The sequence below is a fragment of the Lepus europaeus genome, chromosome X (assembly GCF_033115175.1).
Source record: "Lepus europaeus isolate LE1 chromosome X, mLepTim1.pri, whole genome shotgun sequence".
In the NCBI taxonomy this organism is placed as follows: Eukaryota; Metazoa; Chordata; class Mammalia; order Lagomorpha; family Leporidae; genus Lepus; species Lepus europaeus.
In genome coordinates, this window is record NC_084850.1 from 113,775,201 (window position 1) to 113,790,890 (window position 15,690).

Here is a 15,690-nt window from a genome sequence, read left to right on the forward strand (position 1 = left end):
TCAATTATGTAATTTCAATCTTATTTAATTTCTTTTTTCCTTGATTAGTCTGAAAATAATACTTTTATCCTACGAAAATTTGCTGCATTGCTTCTAGATATTGCCATCTAATTTTTATGGCTTTCTGTAATTTAATCTCATCCTCATTACTCAAGTTTATTGATATCTCATGAAACCATAGTACCTTGATTTTTACTTTGATCATAGTAATTCCTACTAATAAAATACTTGTGAACTTATTATTCCAGTCAGCATTTTAATTACTGATCATGGAATCATTTCAAAGCTGGGTACTTTATGGTATTAACAGGATTTCACTAACTGTACATAATGTATACATCTGAATTTTGAATGTTACTCCTCAATACCCAGAAAGGAGGATCTGGAGCCAATACATCATTGGCTGGGAGTTCTCTTTTCAATTTTCTCACGTGGCCTTAATGGTCCTGTTCTCAGTTGGTCGCAAGTGGTACATGGTAGACAATGTTACACATCACATGCATGTGAAGGCATTCTCAAGCAGAATATCACCTTTCTATTTTTTTATGACAATATATTTGTCAGTAATAAAGTTTCTTTCTAAAACAGGCAACTAACTACAAACCAGTTAATCAAACATCATTGAATATATTAAAATCAAAATTGTTGCTATATAACAGATGGTTGATACTGACTTTTGGTCATTATGTCCCTTCATACTCACTCTGCCAAAAAAACAAGTGTTCAAAAATACTGAAGGACTAATTCAATATGAAAATAAGAAACTTTATAGTAAAAGTAGACTTACCAGTATCTGAATATGTTTTTCATCATTCGCAAGTATTGTGGATCAGTAGAAGCATATTTAGCTATGGATCACAGGACTAAGGTGTAATTATATGTTATTTCAGTTGCTTTGTTATAGGAAGTAATTTCCTTTCCTCCTTTCTCTTACTCAAAAGATTAGACTATTAAGGACAGTCTATAACCTGCAAGACATAATCACTTTCTCATAAAGATTCGTTAACAAAATATATTATATAAACTGTTTATCATATTTCCATTTTAAATAAAATGGCACCTGACTATATAATTATAGCTATTATGATTGGATCATTACCTCGTACACAATAACACACACTTATAGCACTATCTCTTGCAACAGAAAGATGTGGAATTTTACATTTACTGTGAGCACAAAATTTACACATTGAGGTTATATAAGTCAAATATGATATCAAAAGTAAATTAAATCCTAAAAACAAAGAATATAATTAATATGATTGAATATAAAACATTCATTAGAAAACATGGTGTTAGGGCTACCACTGTGGCATAGTAGGTTAAGCCTCCACCTGCAGTCCTGGCAGTTCCACTTCTGATCCAGCTCTCCGCTATGGCCTGGGAAAGCAGAAGAGGATGTCCCAAGTGCTTGGGACCCTGCACCCATGCGGGAGACCTGGAGGAAGCTCTTGGCTCCTGGCTTCAGATCGGCCTAGCTCTGGCCATTGCAGCCATTTGGGGAGTGAACCAGTGGATGTTAGACACCTCTCTCTCTCTCTCTCTCTCTCTCTCTCTCTAACTCTGCCTCTCCAATACATAAATAAATCTTAAGAAAAGAAAACATGGTGTCAAGCAACTTCTCAGAATACATAAATACATTAAGATTTTAGAAGCATATAATATGAATAGCTAACATGATCCTAGTTAAAATCTATTTTGTATATCTAGCTACCAAGACATATATATATATATATATATATATATATATATATATATATATATATATACATTTATATATAGCTACCAAGACATGTTTATTTATCTGTATATTAGTATTTGGAAGGTTATACATCCAAATTTGAAATGACAATAATGGTTGATATGAGCTATGGCATTATGAAATACTATTCTGATAGTATTTTACTATGTTAACTATATGTTCTTATTTTTTAATACATAACTTTCATATTTTCTGGAATATATATTTGTAACACAATATGAAAGTATTCCATTATGCCTATTTTATAAGACAAACCCACTAATAGGCCAGTATATTTGCAAATGATATGAGAGCATCAAATATGTGTTGCTAGATTACTTGGGTTAACAGCAAAAAGCAATGGCCATATCTATAAAATTAATAGATCTGACAAATCATTGTAATCCATGCTTGAAGTGAGTATAGGCAGCAGGATAATTTGAGGAATTAGATGCAATAATGTATATAAAGCACTTAGTATATTACCTAAAAATAGTAAGCATTCAATAATAATAGATTCTTCAAATAAAAAGTATATTATTTTGGATGTTTTTACTGAAAAAAAAACATTATCAACAAATATGTGCATCTGTTTAAATATTATGTAAAAATTAGTTAAATAATATTAAATCAATAGTTCATAAAGTCATTAAATCATAAACATGTAGACACTTTGGAACCTAAAACATATTTTCAACAATCAATTGCTTCTGTGCCCATCTGAATATACTTCAGATGACAGCACTTCCAATTCATAGAGTTCTATTTCAAGAAACTGTATTCACAGTTATATTAATCCAGAATTTATATACTATAAGCCTCTCTTCACTTCTCCATACTTTAAATATATTTCTCTAACCATGTCTGCAACTCTTGAGGAAAAAATTAGGTTGGAGAAGAAAATTATGACCTTCCTTAATAAAATAAAACATCCAATAATAGAGTAAACGTTTCCTGGTGTGGGGTGGGGAGAGGCAGTGCTGTGGCACCAGCAACGCCGATATTCCATAGGGACACTGGTTCAAGTTCAGCTGCTCCACTTCCGATCCAGTCCCTGTTAATTGTCTGGGAAAGCAGTGGAAGATGGCCCAAGTGCTTGAGCCCCAGCATCCATGTGGCATACCCGAATAAAGCTCCTGGATCCTGGCTTCAGTCTAGCCAGGGCAGCCATTTGGGGAGTGAAGCAGTGGATGGAAGATTCTCTCTCTCTCTCTCTCTCTCTATCTCTCTCTCTCTCTCTCTCTTTGCCTCTGCCTCTCCTCTGTAACTCTTTCAAATAAATAAAATAAACCCTAGAATAAAAATCCCCATAGGACAAATGGTGGTTGTTCCTCAAAGCTCCAATCTGTTTTCTAAAATTTATGCTCCGTCTCAGTTTCTTGCTAACAACTAAGGGGATCGCCATATTATTCAGGGATGGGGATGGAGATTGGGAAAGAGATAAGTAGAGAAATTTTTTAATAGTCATAAAACTCATCAATGATATTTGACAGCAGTATTGACTTTATTAAAGCTGAGGGTAAAATTTTAAAATATATGTTTTATTTATTTTTTAAATTGTAAATCAGCATGGAGCGGTTCCAGGTGAAACAATCAAGAATCCTGGTGCTCTTCTTGTCATGGAGGATCTTTGGAATGCCTACATTTGTCCTCTGGTCAGGGCTTTGAAAAGAACTCAATAAGGGCATAACCAATGGGAAATAAACAGAGAGAAACATGAGTCTATAAAATCTGATTCGTAAGGTTTGCTTCCTTTTAATTCGAGGTCTTTTACAGAAAAGCTTCTCCATGACACTTTATAGTATATCTCTAGGCAGTAAAAACTTTTTTATTTATATAAAGAGAACAGATTTTATGCTGTAAGTCCATCATGATACTTCTCACTCTCTTTCCTCCTTCCTTCCTTCCTTTTTTTTTTTCCTTTTAATTTTTGTGGTAACATACTTTCTATTTAGTTTATACTCACAGGTTTAATCCTCCACTAAATAAAGAATTCAACAAGTAGAAAGTAGAAAAACTTTTGTTCTGCAGGAGTATAGACAATGGTCAAATCTGAAGATATCAATTTCACTCATATACATTTTTGTACTCTATATATTAGCTACCAAAAATCAGAGAAAACACATGATATTTGTCTTTTGGGGTCTAGCTTATGTCACTAAGCATAAAGGTTTACAGCTGCATCCACTTTGTTATGACATCTGCCATGAAAAAAAACCCATACATAATTCCACATTCCTGAAGGTCTAAAGTCCACAAAGAAAAGTCCATAATGATATTCTTTTGCTCATTCTAGCCTAAACTTGATGTTTCTTCTAGGCATTTCTTTTTAGTTGAGAACTTAATCTTTCTCAACTATTGACACAGGAAGTCCTATTCTCTAAGGTATAACTCCTGAGGAAAACCTTATTAGAATATATTGTCATTCTCCAAACAACAAGCAACAGATCTCAACAACCATACCAGTGGTTTCACGGCAAAATATCCCCCACCCTCTCAAAAATCTCTCAATTTTATTTACCACTCATTCTGATATATTGGGACAACAGAATAACAACGCAAATTTTGTAAAATCACCCTATGTTCATTTAGTAAGGAAAGCCACTGTTGTGTCCATTTTCCAATTGTACAGCACTTGATACAAACTAAAGAATGTCAGCTAGTGAATCTGTTTGGAAATATAAATTTATATTGATGCTATTATAGCCTATTAATTTGAATAATTCTAAATTAACTGAAAATTACCAGAATATTACATAAATATACCACTTAAGAAAATAAATAAGTAGAGACAATTTTCTTGTTTAAGCATTCAAAGAATGTTTTAAAATTATAGTGAACAATCTAATTTTCATTTTTTTTTATATTTTCAGAGAGCTCCTCTTTACAGACTGGATGTCTTATAAAAATGCAAACATGTTCTTTTCATCTAGAGTAACATCAATAAACAGAAATTTTAAAAAGTAAAAATCTGTTTCAGTCTAGGGTCAAAAATTTGGAAAAATAAAATCCTTATTTCAATTGATATGTTTTCAATATGAAATACCCATTTTCCTTGCCAGTTTAAAGGAAATAAACATGTAAATATTATTAATATCTAATGACTAACTAATAGCACTGCATTTGCATAATTTATAAGAATTTTTTTATTATGTTCAAGAGACATGTAAATGATTGTATGCATTTCCACTTGAAAATGCTTTATAACAGGTTGATACATTATTCAGAACCTGCTTCAAACACAAAAGAGGTAAAAGTAAGTCTCCTAATGACTGAACCGTAAAACTGTGTGTTCTCATTAATTATTTTAAATCATTTCTTTCTTTCTTTCTTTTTTTTTTGACAGGCAGAGTGGACAGTGAGAGAGAGAGAGAGAGAGAGACAGAGAGAAAGGTCTTCCTTTGCCATTGGTTCACCCTCCAATGGCCGCCGCGGCCGGTGCACCACGCTGATCCGAAGGCAGGAGCCAGGTGCTTATCCTGGTCTCCCATGCAGGTGCAGGGCCCAAGCGCTTGGGCCATCCTCCACTGCACTCCCGGGCCATAGCAGAGAGCTGGCCTGGAAGAGGGGCAACCGGGACAGAATCCAGCACCCCGACTGGGACTAGAACCCGGTGTGCCAGCGCCGCTAGGTGGAGGATTAGCCTGTTGAGCCACGGCGCCAGCCATTAAATCATTTCTAAATGTTATCTGAATCTAAAACTGGGGAGGGCATTGAGCCCATTGGTTAGTCACTGCTTGTGATGCCAACATCCCATATCAGAGCATGTGGCTTGAGTCTTTGCTCTATTTTTGATCCAACTTCTTGCTATTGCACACTCTGGGAAGAAGCATAGAATGGCTCTAATACTTGGATCCCTGCCACCCATGTGGGAGACCCAGATTGAGTTCTGGGCTCCTGACTGATTTCACCCAAGCCTAGCGGTTGCAAGCATTTGAGCGAGTCAGCCAGTTGATGGAAGACTCTGTGTGTGTGTGTGTGTGTCTGTATTTCAAACAAAAAATGGAAATAAATAATTTTAAAAAAAATAAATAAACTGCAACTGTTACTTCTTATTCAGTTTTGACCTCAGTTTTGTTAATAGAACAAATCTGTAGCAACTCAATGTGAGTAAACACCATGGCTTAAAATTGTTAGATGCGGTGGTAGCAAAATTTCCCAAAAAATTACCTGCCATCAAAGCCTTGAATAACATATAATTAACTTTAGCTAGGTTGTAAGTGAGGAATGCTGTAGGAAGAACCTTATGATATTTGTTTTTAGATAATATTTCAGACTAATTTATTGATACTAAACCTGATTTAGAAATCAATGTCATTTATCACCGGAAAATTGGAAATTTTCAAGCTTATGTGCTATTTTCCTCTTCTATGGCCTTTGGTTAGAAAGTTGATCTAAATTCTGCCATTACACATCCAAGTAATGTAACAAGTACTTCCAATGAGATAGGAAGAGAAAATTTTACTGGACTCTCCCAGAGGTAAGGAGACAAGCAGTACAAGTTCACTTTGGGGAGTGACAGGATGTGGGGTGTGAAGGTAGGAGATTCCTTAGATGCTGATATCTCCTGAAGGTAGGGGATTTCCTTAGAGGCTGATATATCATTGACCACTTGTCAGAAATTAGATTTGAGGAATTCAAGAATACATTTTTATTGTAGATCCCTCTGTCCTGCCTGAGCTTCATCTGTTTTTTTTTTCCTTAGGGAACAAAAAATTGGCCAAATTCTTCAGCATGTATAACTAGAAATCCCATATCTAGCTCCTCCAAAGAAAAAAATAGAAAAATATTTCATACACATTCAGTTAAGATAAGAAACCAAACAAATAATGAGGAAACTCATCTAGTGCTATAGTGAACACTGATCCAAACTTTGACAAAAGCATTTTTCATTTGTAAAAAAGAATGTATTAACTAGTACAGTTATTGTTTTGTAACTAGGAGAGTTGTTTAACCACTATCTCTATGCCTTGTGAGTTCCTCCTTGGTTATCTCTTTACCATTAATCTTTTTCTCAACACTACCATCCTCCCTGCTCAAATTTATTCTCCTTACCCGTAGTCCCTCTCCTCTCAAATTTATCTTCCAATTTGTGTAAAGTTCCATTTCTTAAACATAGCATTGATTATGCCAGTGCTTCAGGAACTAGCCCTTCTTTAGCATTTCCCATCCATGATCTTCCAAATACATGTATTTCTGGACATGCTATTTGGTGCTGGATGAAAAAAATAGGAATCTGTGATAAAATATACTTGGAAACACAGGGGTAAACAGAGTAAAGTCAGTTTCTCTATTTCTTATAGCCTTTGGTATTCCAAAAAACTCAATATGATTCTCCAAGTGAGAGATGTGAAATATTTTCCAAGTTTATTTGTTCATCAGGATAATTTATTTCAGAACATCCTCTAACAACTTTTCTAGGACGTATTTGTTTGGGACTGGCACTGTGGCATAGTAGGCTAAGTCTCTGGCTGTGGCACTGGCATCCCACATAGGCACCAGTTCAAATCTGGCTGTGCCTCTTCTGATCCAGCTCTCTACTTATGGCCTGGGAAAGCAGTGGAAGATGACCCAAGTCCTTGGGCCCCTGCACCCATGTGGGAAACCTGGAAAAAATTCCTGGCTCCTGGTTCCTGGCTCCTGGCTTAGGATTGGCTCAACTGTGGCCATTGTGGCCATTTGGTGAGTGAACAAGCAGATGGAAGACATTTTTCTCTGTCTCTCCCTCTCTGTAACTCTGCTTTTCAAAATAAATAAAATCTCTTTGATTTATTTGCTTTAAAGATAGAGTTAACAGCAGGAGTTGGTGGCAGGGGGATAGGATGATCTTTCATCCACTGGTTCATTCCCCAAATGGCCACAGCAGTCTAGAGCTGGGTCAAGCCAAAATTAAGAGCCAGGGATTCTATCTGGGTCTCCTGCATGCACAGGATAATGGCACTTTTAGTTTCCTAGATCTTCAATAACAAAGCACTGCAAAGTGGGTTAAAAAAAAAAACAGAAATGTATTATTTCACAATTATTCTATTTAAACTCCCATGCCTCTTCTTACCTGCTGGGAATTTTCAGCAATATTCGGCATTCTTTGGCTGGTAACTGTATAAATTCAATCACTGTCTTCATCATTTCATGGCCATCCTGTCTCCGTGTCTATTTTCACATAGACTTTCTCCTGTGTGTGTATCTTTCTGTCCAAATTTCCCTCTTCTTTTAGAGGTACCAGTTACTAAATTAGGGCCCATCTACTATGATCTCATCTTCACTTGACTATATCTGCAAAGACCTTATTTTCAAATAAAGTCACATTCTGAGGTTCTGAGTGGACATGAATTTGGTAAGGGATACTATTCAACCCATTATAGGCCCCACCCAATCAATTTTGTAGTCTTTTCCCTCACTACTTATTTAGCATCCCGTACATTTCAATTATTAAGATTAACTTACTATTCCCTACAATATGCCCTCAAAATTTTTTCTTCTGCAGTTCAGATAATGTACCAAAATCAGTTACCCTTGGGACAGATGCTGTATGTTGACTCACTCAACAACTAAATCAACTTGCTTTTCCTTACTCTCTGTACTATTGAAGCTAGGAAAACAAATATTTGAATCACTAGCCACCGTTGCAGCTAGAGGTAGTCATGTGATAGCTTCTACACAACAGTCCTTTGGGAAAACCATCCTCAGAAAATAAAAATGCAAATCATGATAAAAATCTCTTCCTCTTTATTGTAAACATTTCCTTTCTTTCCACCAGGAAAATTGGGAAACATGATGGTTGGATACACAACAGCTACCTTGTGATCATAAAGGTGAAGAAAAAAAACATATCATATGCAGTGAGCAGGGAGAGTAAAGGAAGTTAGGTGTTTGATGAGAATGTCAATCCCTCCATATCATGACAAGCCTAGTCACAGACTTTTTTTGTGCAAACCACTGTTCGAAGGATTTTCTTTAATCAGCCAAATATATTCCTGATAAATAAACCCCTTAAATTTACTAAATTCAAATTTTATCTATTCTTAATACTGAACTCTGCTTTCTACAGCTGGAACAAAATGCCTTTCTTTCTCTGATTGATGAAAATGACTGATTTCTAGGATTAATTTACCAATTAATCCTGCCACATTAGGTGGCATTTCTTCTATTAGTGAACTGTTATTCCAATATTTTTTGTCTTTCAAACTGTCTTCATAGTTACTTATACAACTGAAAGTAATATAGTTAGTTTTATATGATTGACAAACATAACATACTTAGCATGGATTCTTTTATTTCCTTCTACTTCATGACAAATAATAGCCAAAAATATTTTATCAAAGATACAACCCAATGTGGGGCTGGCGTTTTGGCACAGTGGGTAAAGCTACCACCTGCAACACAAGCATATTTGAATCCCAACTGCTCTACTTTCGAAGCAGCTCCCTGCTAATGGCCTGAGAAAAGCAGCAGCAGATGACCCAAGTATTTGGGATCCCATCACCCACATGGGAGATGCAGATGAAGCTCCTGGTTCCTGGCTTCAGCTTGGCCCAGTGCTCTGTCTTTCATATAAATAAATAATTAAATATTTTTAAAAAATACAACCACTGTGTTATGAAAGTTGAGGTTTGTATCTATCTGCAAAGGTACCTAAGATTATCTCCTCTTATACTTCTTTGTACTGAATCTTCTGCTATAGCTGTCAGACTGTGCTTCTGACATCTTCTTGCATGATGAACTGGGACACATAAAATGCAAATTTTCTCTATAAGGAAAGTTTAGCTAAATTTAAAAAAAAAAAGAAAGTTTTAGTTCAAAAGTTGGTTTCTTTGACAGGCGATATTAAACCTTGGTGTCTAGTACTCAAAAGATCAGCTCAGACTTTGTGGGTTTAGTTTCCCAACCATGACTGCTCTCTGATGTTGGAACCTGCTTTTGGCATAGAGATAGCAAACCTAAAATGTTCTTTTGGAAGAATACAGAGAAGGAGCCAGAGAAGACTGATGCTGAAGTTTGCAATAAACTTGGAAGAATTTGGTAAATGTTCCATTTATCCCAATATAACCTTTGGACAATGTCAGAAGAAAGTCCCTTTATAACAATGGATTCTGAAGTCAACTATATATGACTTTGTGAGCCTGGCCTCATAGCATGCACAGAATCAAATCTCTATTTAGTGATTCTGCTATGCACACACTTATATTTACACACACATAATACACACTCATAAACATAGAGAAACAACTCCACACATTCATAAACACAGGCATTATAAACACACACATCATCCTTATGCACAGACAAAAACCTTGTAATAATCTTTACAAATCTTGAATATGCTAGATCTTCCAGGTAAAATGTAGAAGTAAATTATCACAGTGTTTTCAACATAAAATTTATAATGAGAAGATTCTGTTGCCTCACCATTGAGACAAGAAGCACCATGAACTTATGGCAGTTAATTTGCTTTTAAATAGGACAACAAAAGTCACAGACCTCAGATCCTAGCAACATGTACAGATTTTCTATTTTCTGTTGTTGTTCTTTTTTCCATATTTAAATCTGACAAATAAAGACTGAATCCAGCAATACTAACTCTGAGTATATATCTAAAGAAAATAAAATCACTATCTCCAACAGATATCTGAACAACCATGTTATACACAATAGCCAAGATACAGAAACAATTCAAGTGTCCATAATGTGATGAATGAACACTGTGGTGCAGCAAGTTATGGCCCAAATGCTTGGGCCCCTATCACTCACATGGGATACCTATATGAAGTCCCAGGCCCCTGGCTCTGGCCTGGTCTAGCCATACCAGTAGAGTCAATTGGGGAGTAAACCATCAAACAGAAGATCTCTCTCTCTCTCTCTCTCTCTCTCTCTCTCTGTGTGTGTGTGTGTGCATGTGTGTGTGTGTGATCATGCCTTTGACTAAATAAGTTTTTTAAAAAAATAAAATAAATTGTGATAAATATAGGTAATGGGATATTATTCAGTCATAAAAGGAAGAAACTCTTATCATTTGAGACAGTATGAACTTGGTAGACATGTATTATTTTATTATTTTTTAAGATTTGTTTGTTTGTTCAAAAGACAGAGTCAGAGACCGAGAGAATGAGCAAGCAAGTAGGGATGTGCTGGAGAGATTTTTCTATCTACTGGTTCACTCACTAAATGACTGCAACAGTCAGGGCTGGGTCAGGCCAAAGCCAGGATTTTAGAACTCCATTAAAGTCTCCCACATAAGGAACAGGGGCCCAAGCACTTAAACCATATTATTACTACTTTCTCAGGTGCATTAGCAAGGAGCTTGATCAGAAATGGAGCAGCCAGAGCTTGAACCAGCACTCCACTATGGGATGCCAGCATTGTAGGTGGCAGCTTAAGCTGCTGCACCAGAATGCTGGCCCCAACAATGTGTCATTTTAAAAGAAGATCAGATCATCCTGCTCCACTACTCACACCAGCATTCATGAGGTACATCTTCCTTCCTGATTCAGGAACTTTATTCGTGTTCTTTCTTCTGCCACCTAGTTAACTGGGACTCTTCTAGATTCCAGGAAAAATGTCCCTTCTTTAGGAAAACCCTTGTTGGGACAAGTTCTTCCTTTTATAGCACTTGTTTCAAGAAAACCCAGTATTCTATTATACTAGTCACCAAAGATAAAATGTGTCATATGTAAGGAGTAGAGAAACTCATAAATTATAGAGTGTAATTTTTAAGAACTTACAGTCAGAAGTGGATCCTTGGGTGGCAGCAAGACAGTGGATCCTCATGCTATAAGACAAAAGAAAAATCATTTTAAAAACCAAGCTAGACAAAGGTGATCCATGGCTAACAAGAATGTACCTGAACTTTCTCAGGAAATGTTAACTTTGTAGGAGACATTCTAGGAATTAGATAAGAGAAGCAGGCTATCTTTATGATTTTGTTCATCACATAGGATTTTAAATGACTGTCAGCTCACCTAAAAGGCAAGATCACAGTTATAACCAAGATGACTACAGTCATGTCAAGCTATGTTCCAACAGCATAGTATGGTCCTGAGCAGGCCTCTTTTATTATGCTCATCACAAATCGCAATTATATATTTATTTATATTATTATTTAATGAAAAGTTGTCTCTTTCACTAAACTGTAAGGTAAGAAAGCAGAGGTTGTCTAATTTGTATAATGATATCTCATCTGAATCTTGTAGACCAATTGGCACATACAAGGCAGATGAGCAATAAATATTTGTTAATTAAATGAAAAGCTATTTCTGTAAGATCAGAAAGTATATATCACCACTGCCTTGCATCAGAATGCATTCAGATGCAGAAAGGCAAGCTGAATATTGCTCTAACAATAAATGAAACTTATTTGATACATAACTAAAAAACCCAGAAGATGGTTTGAGTCAATATATCAATGGTGTCTATAAGAATACTGATCCTTTCAATATCAATCATCTTGCAGTATCATCTTAGGCCTTTCCTCCATGGTCATAAGAGAGCTTCTTCAAATTTCAAAGCCTGCATGCTTTTTTTGTCCACATTCAAAGGAAAATTCTTTTTTGGTACAAGAAAGAAACATAATGGTTCACCATGACTGAGCCAGCATAGACCACACGTCCAGTGCTAAGCCAGTGATTGTAGCCAAAAAGAACAGAAGAGGGGCTGGAGCTGTGGCATAGTGGGTAAAGCCGCTGCCTGCAGTGCCGACATCCCATAAGGGCGCGAGTTCAAGTCCCAGCTGCTCTACTTCCCATCCAGCTCTCTGGATATGGCCTGGGAAAGCAGTAGAAGATGGCCCAAGTCCTTGGGTCCCTGCACCCGCATGGGAGACCCAGAAGAAGCTCCTGGCTCCTGGCTTTGGATCAGCACAGCTCCAGCCATTACAGCCATCTGAGGAGTGAACCAGCAGATGGAATAGCTCGCTCTCTCTCTCTCTTTTTCTCTCTTTCTGCCTCTCCTTCTCTGTGTAACTCTGACTTTCAAATAAATAAATCTTTTTAAAAAAAGAAGATTCATAATACTGACTGATATAAGCTAAACTAGACTTAATTCTTTGTAATCACAATTTCACAATCACATAGATACCTGAGGGAACATCTTAGTTGTCTAAAGAAAGAAAATAGATAAATGCATTCAATAGACAGCCACTAAAAAGTAACATAATAATAGTAGGTAGCACTGTACATGTTGAGGTACTACATATGAGAAGGATTACATCAGTAATAAGAGACGTCATAGATTTTTATGGACCAAATTTTGCCCTCCCTCCATTAATATGCTGAAGCTCTAATCCCTGATAACTCACAGAAAAATCACCATGTGAGGACATAGTGAGAAGATAGCAATCTACAAGCCAAAGGAAGGCTTCAGAGAAAAAAATAAATCTCTATTGTTTAAATCACTTAATCAGTGGTATTTTGTTATGACAGCCCTAGAAAACTAATACATAGAGATAACTGAATTTCCAAATTAGCCAAGTATGACTATGCAGTATTTAATGAAAGTGCAGTGACAACACAGTGCATACAAGCATATCACTCATTTGTATGGATTTTCACTGGGTTATGGGTTCCTCTATCATACACAGCACCTTGCAACACTCTTATACAAGTAAATTCCCATCAGAGTTGAAAAAATATTTAAATCCCTGTATTATACTCAGGCTTTTATACCACTGCCTTCTTATAAGCAGTCTTGCATCATTCTTAGAAGGCTTAACATAAAAATCAATGTTTTTGTTTAAAAGAGATTTACAAATACTAGTTTTCATCCTTGAGCAAAGTTAAATATAAGCAAGTACACAATAGGATATGCCCAGCAGGAGACAGTAAGGTCTTCCTAAATAGGTCTCCCTAAAAAATACCCCATGCCTCTGCATTCCAGGGTTGTGTAAAGTCAGTTGCCCTACAGTCTGATTTCAAAAACTATTATAAATACTTCTTGTTGGCAGATGGCCATACTTTAATAATGTGGCTATAAAAAATGTGAGTTAAGAGTTGATATTTTCCAAAAGTTAGAGATTAATAGGAAAATCCAGGGCCCTAAAGCTACACAAACTCCAGAAGGATTGCTACAGAGACCCCTAGACCAAAAGAGGAAGCAACAGCAGCACAAACTACACGCCTTTGAAAGAGTCTAAACCAAAGCTTTCCTTCTTTCTATTCAGGGTTCTTGTAACAGACATGAACATTAGGCCATAAACAAGGCTGTACCAGAATTGAAGATTTTTTTTTCTTTAGAAATCATTAATTTCTGCAGTGATCCTCCATTTCACTGGTGTACTGCTTGAACTTCATTTGCCCCACCAGCTCTATTTTTATCTCTTTCTACTTTGTTCTATGTCCCAGGATGCAGACCTCTACATATTACACTTTCTAGACACGTTTGCTGACTTCCATATAAATTTTATCAATGAAATGAGAAAGTAAGAGGTAGCCAGCTGGCAGGATAGTCCTAAGCAGGATACAGGCACCTTCTGCTATGCTAGCGAATATATCTTGTCAGGCTACATCGTGGGACAATGTAGTGTTCCCAGGTATCAGGCAGTCAGGCTGGAGCAAGGCAGGTAGGGGATCCACCTGGAAGTTCGTGGCACCAACAAATCACCACGTAGTACAGATGTATTTTCAAATATTAATAATATTAGTAATCATTTTATTTGAATCAGTTTTTACTGGCTGAACATCAACCCTAGTTGTGCTCTAATTGAAGGACCACTGTGGAAGTCAGCATGAGGCTCCTGCTGGACTGTATCATGGCTTGAGACACATTATAACCCAAATTTTTTAAAACTAGAATTAAGCTACAGACCTGTAATTTAAATAAACAACTGCTTTGAGTTTAAATTTCTTCTATTTAAAGTATAGATGGCACAAAACTCATAGGCTAAATCTAAAGATAAATGAACTCAACATGTGAAATAGGCCCAGTATTGTAAAGGACACCTAGATTAAAGATAATACTGAACCAACCAATCTAGAAAACAAAAAACAACATATATGTGTATCAATACTTGGGATTTATAATCAATATAGCAAGCATATTCTTGCTATAGCAATTCAGAAATCATTACCTTTCAAAATGATTTAAAATTCTTTCATTTTATTGTTTGAATTTACCTTCTCCATAGAAAAATCAGGCCCTCTTGCTCAGTAGTAAGTAATTTCAACCCTGTCCCAATGCATCCCATCCAACTCTCAACTTCTGCTGTGCTGTTTTTTCCCCTCCTAAGTCAGATAAAAAAAAATGCTTTCTTTAAAGTCTTGAAATAGGCAAGAAAAAAATATTTGTACATTGAAATGAACCATCTGGCCATTTCATTCTGTTCTATATCTAACATCAAGCATTTACTATAATATTTATTTATTGGAGTCTTTATTCATGAAAGTGATATTACTACTATAAATTGCAATGAGTAGTCAGCAACTGATTTTAACTGTTTATTTTCCTTTTTTAACTTATACAAATTCTAAGAAGTAAAATTAGAAATGTCTGTGACAATTAGAGGACCAGTTAAGAAATCTAAGTCCATGGGCTGGTGCTGTGCTGCACTAGGTTAATCTTCCCCCTTTTACCAGCATCCCATCTGAGCAACAGTTCTAGTCCCGGCTGCTCCTCTTCCAATCCATCTCTCTGCTATGGCATGGGAAGGCAGTAGAAGATGGCCCAAGCACTTGGGCCACTGAACTCACATGGGAGACCTGGAAGAAGCTCCTGGCTCCTGGCTTTGGATCGGCTCAGCTCTGGCCATTGTTGCCATTTCGGAAGTGAACCAGCAGATGGAAGACCTTTCTCTCTGTCTCTCCCTCTCATTGTCTGTACCTCTGCCTCTCAAATAAATAAAATCTTTAAAAAAAGAAATCTAAGTCCAAATCTTAATTCTGCCACTAAATATTTTGTAATAATCAACAATTCCTCACCAATTAAATGGAGAATTGGGACAGCTGATCCTTTAAAAATCATTC

The 15,690-nt window shown here is 36.3% G+C and overlaps 1 long non-coding RNA gene across 1 annotated transcript in view; it reads right to left on the reverse strand.

The window, feature by feature from the left end:
• Positions 1-15,690, reverse strand: part of LOC133752398 (uncharacterized) — a 106,680-nt gene that overhangs the window by 48,117 nt on the left and 42,873 nt on the right. The window contains exon 2 of the long non-coding RNA XR_009864934.1: positions 11,461-11,507. This is a non-coding gene — a long non-coding RNA (uncharacterized LOC133752398). The remainder of the gene's footprint in view (positions 1-11,460; positions 11,508-15,690) is intronic.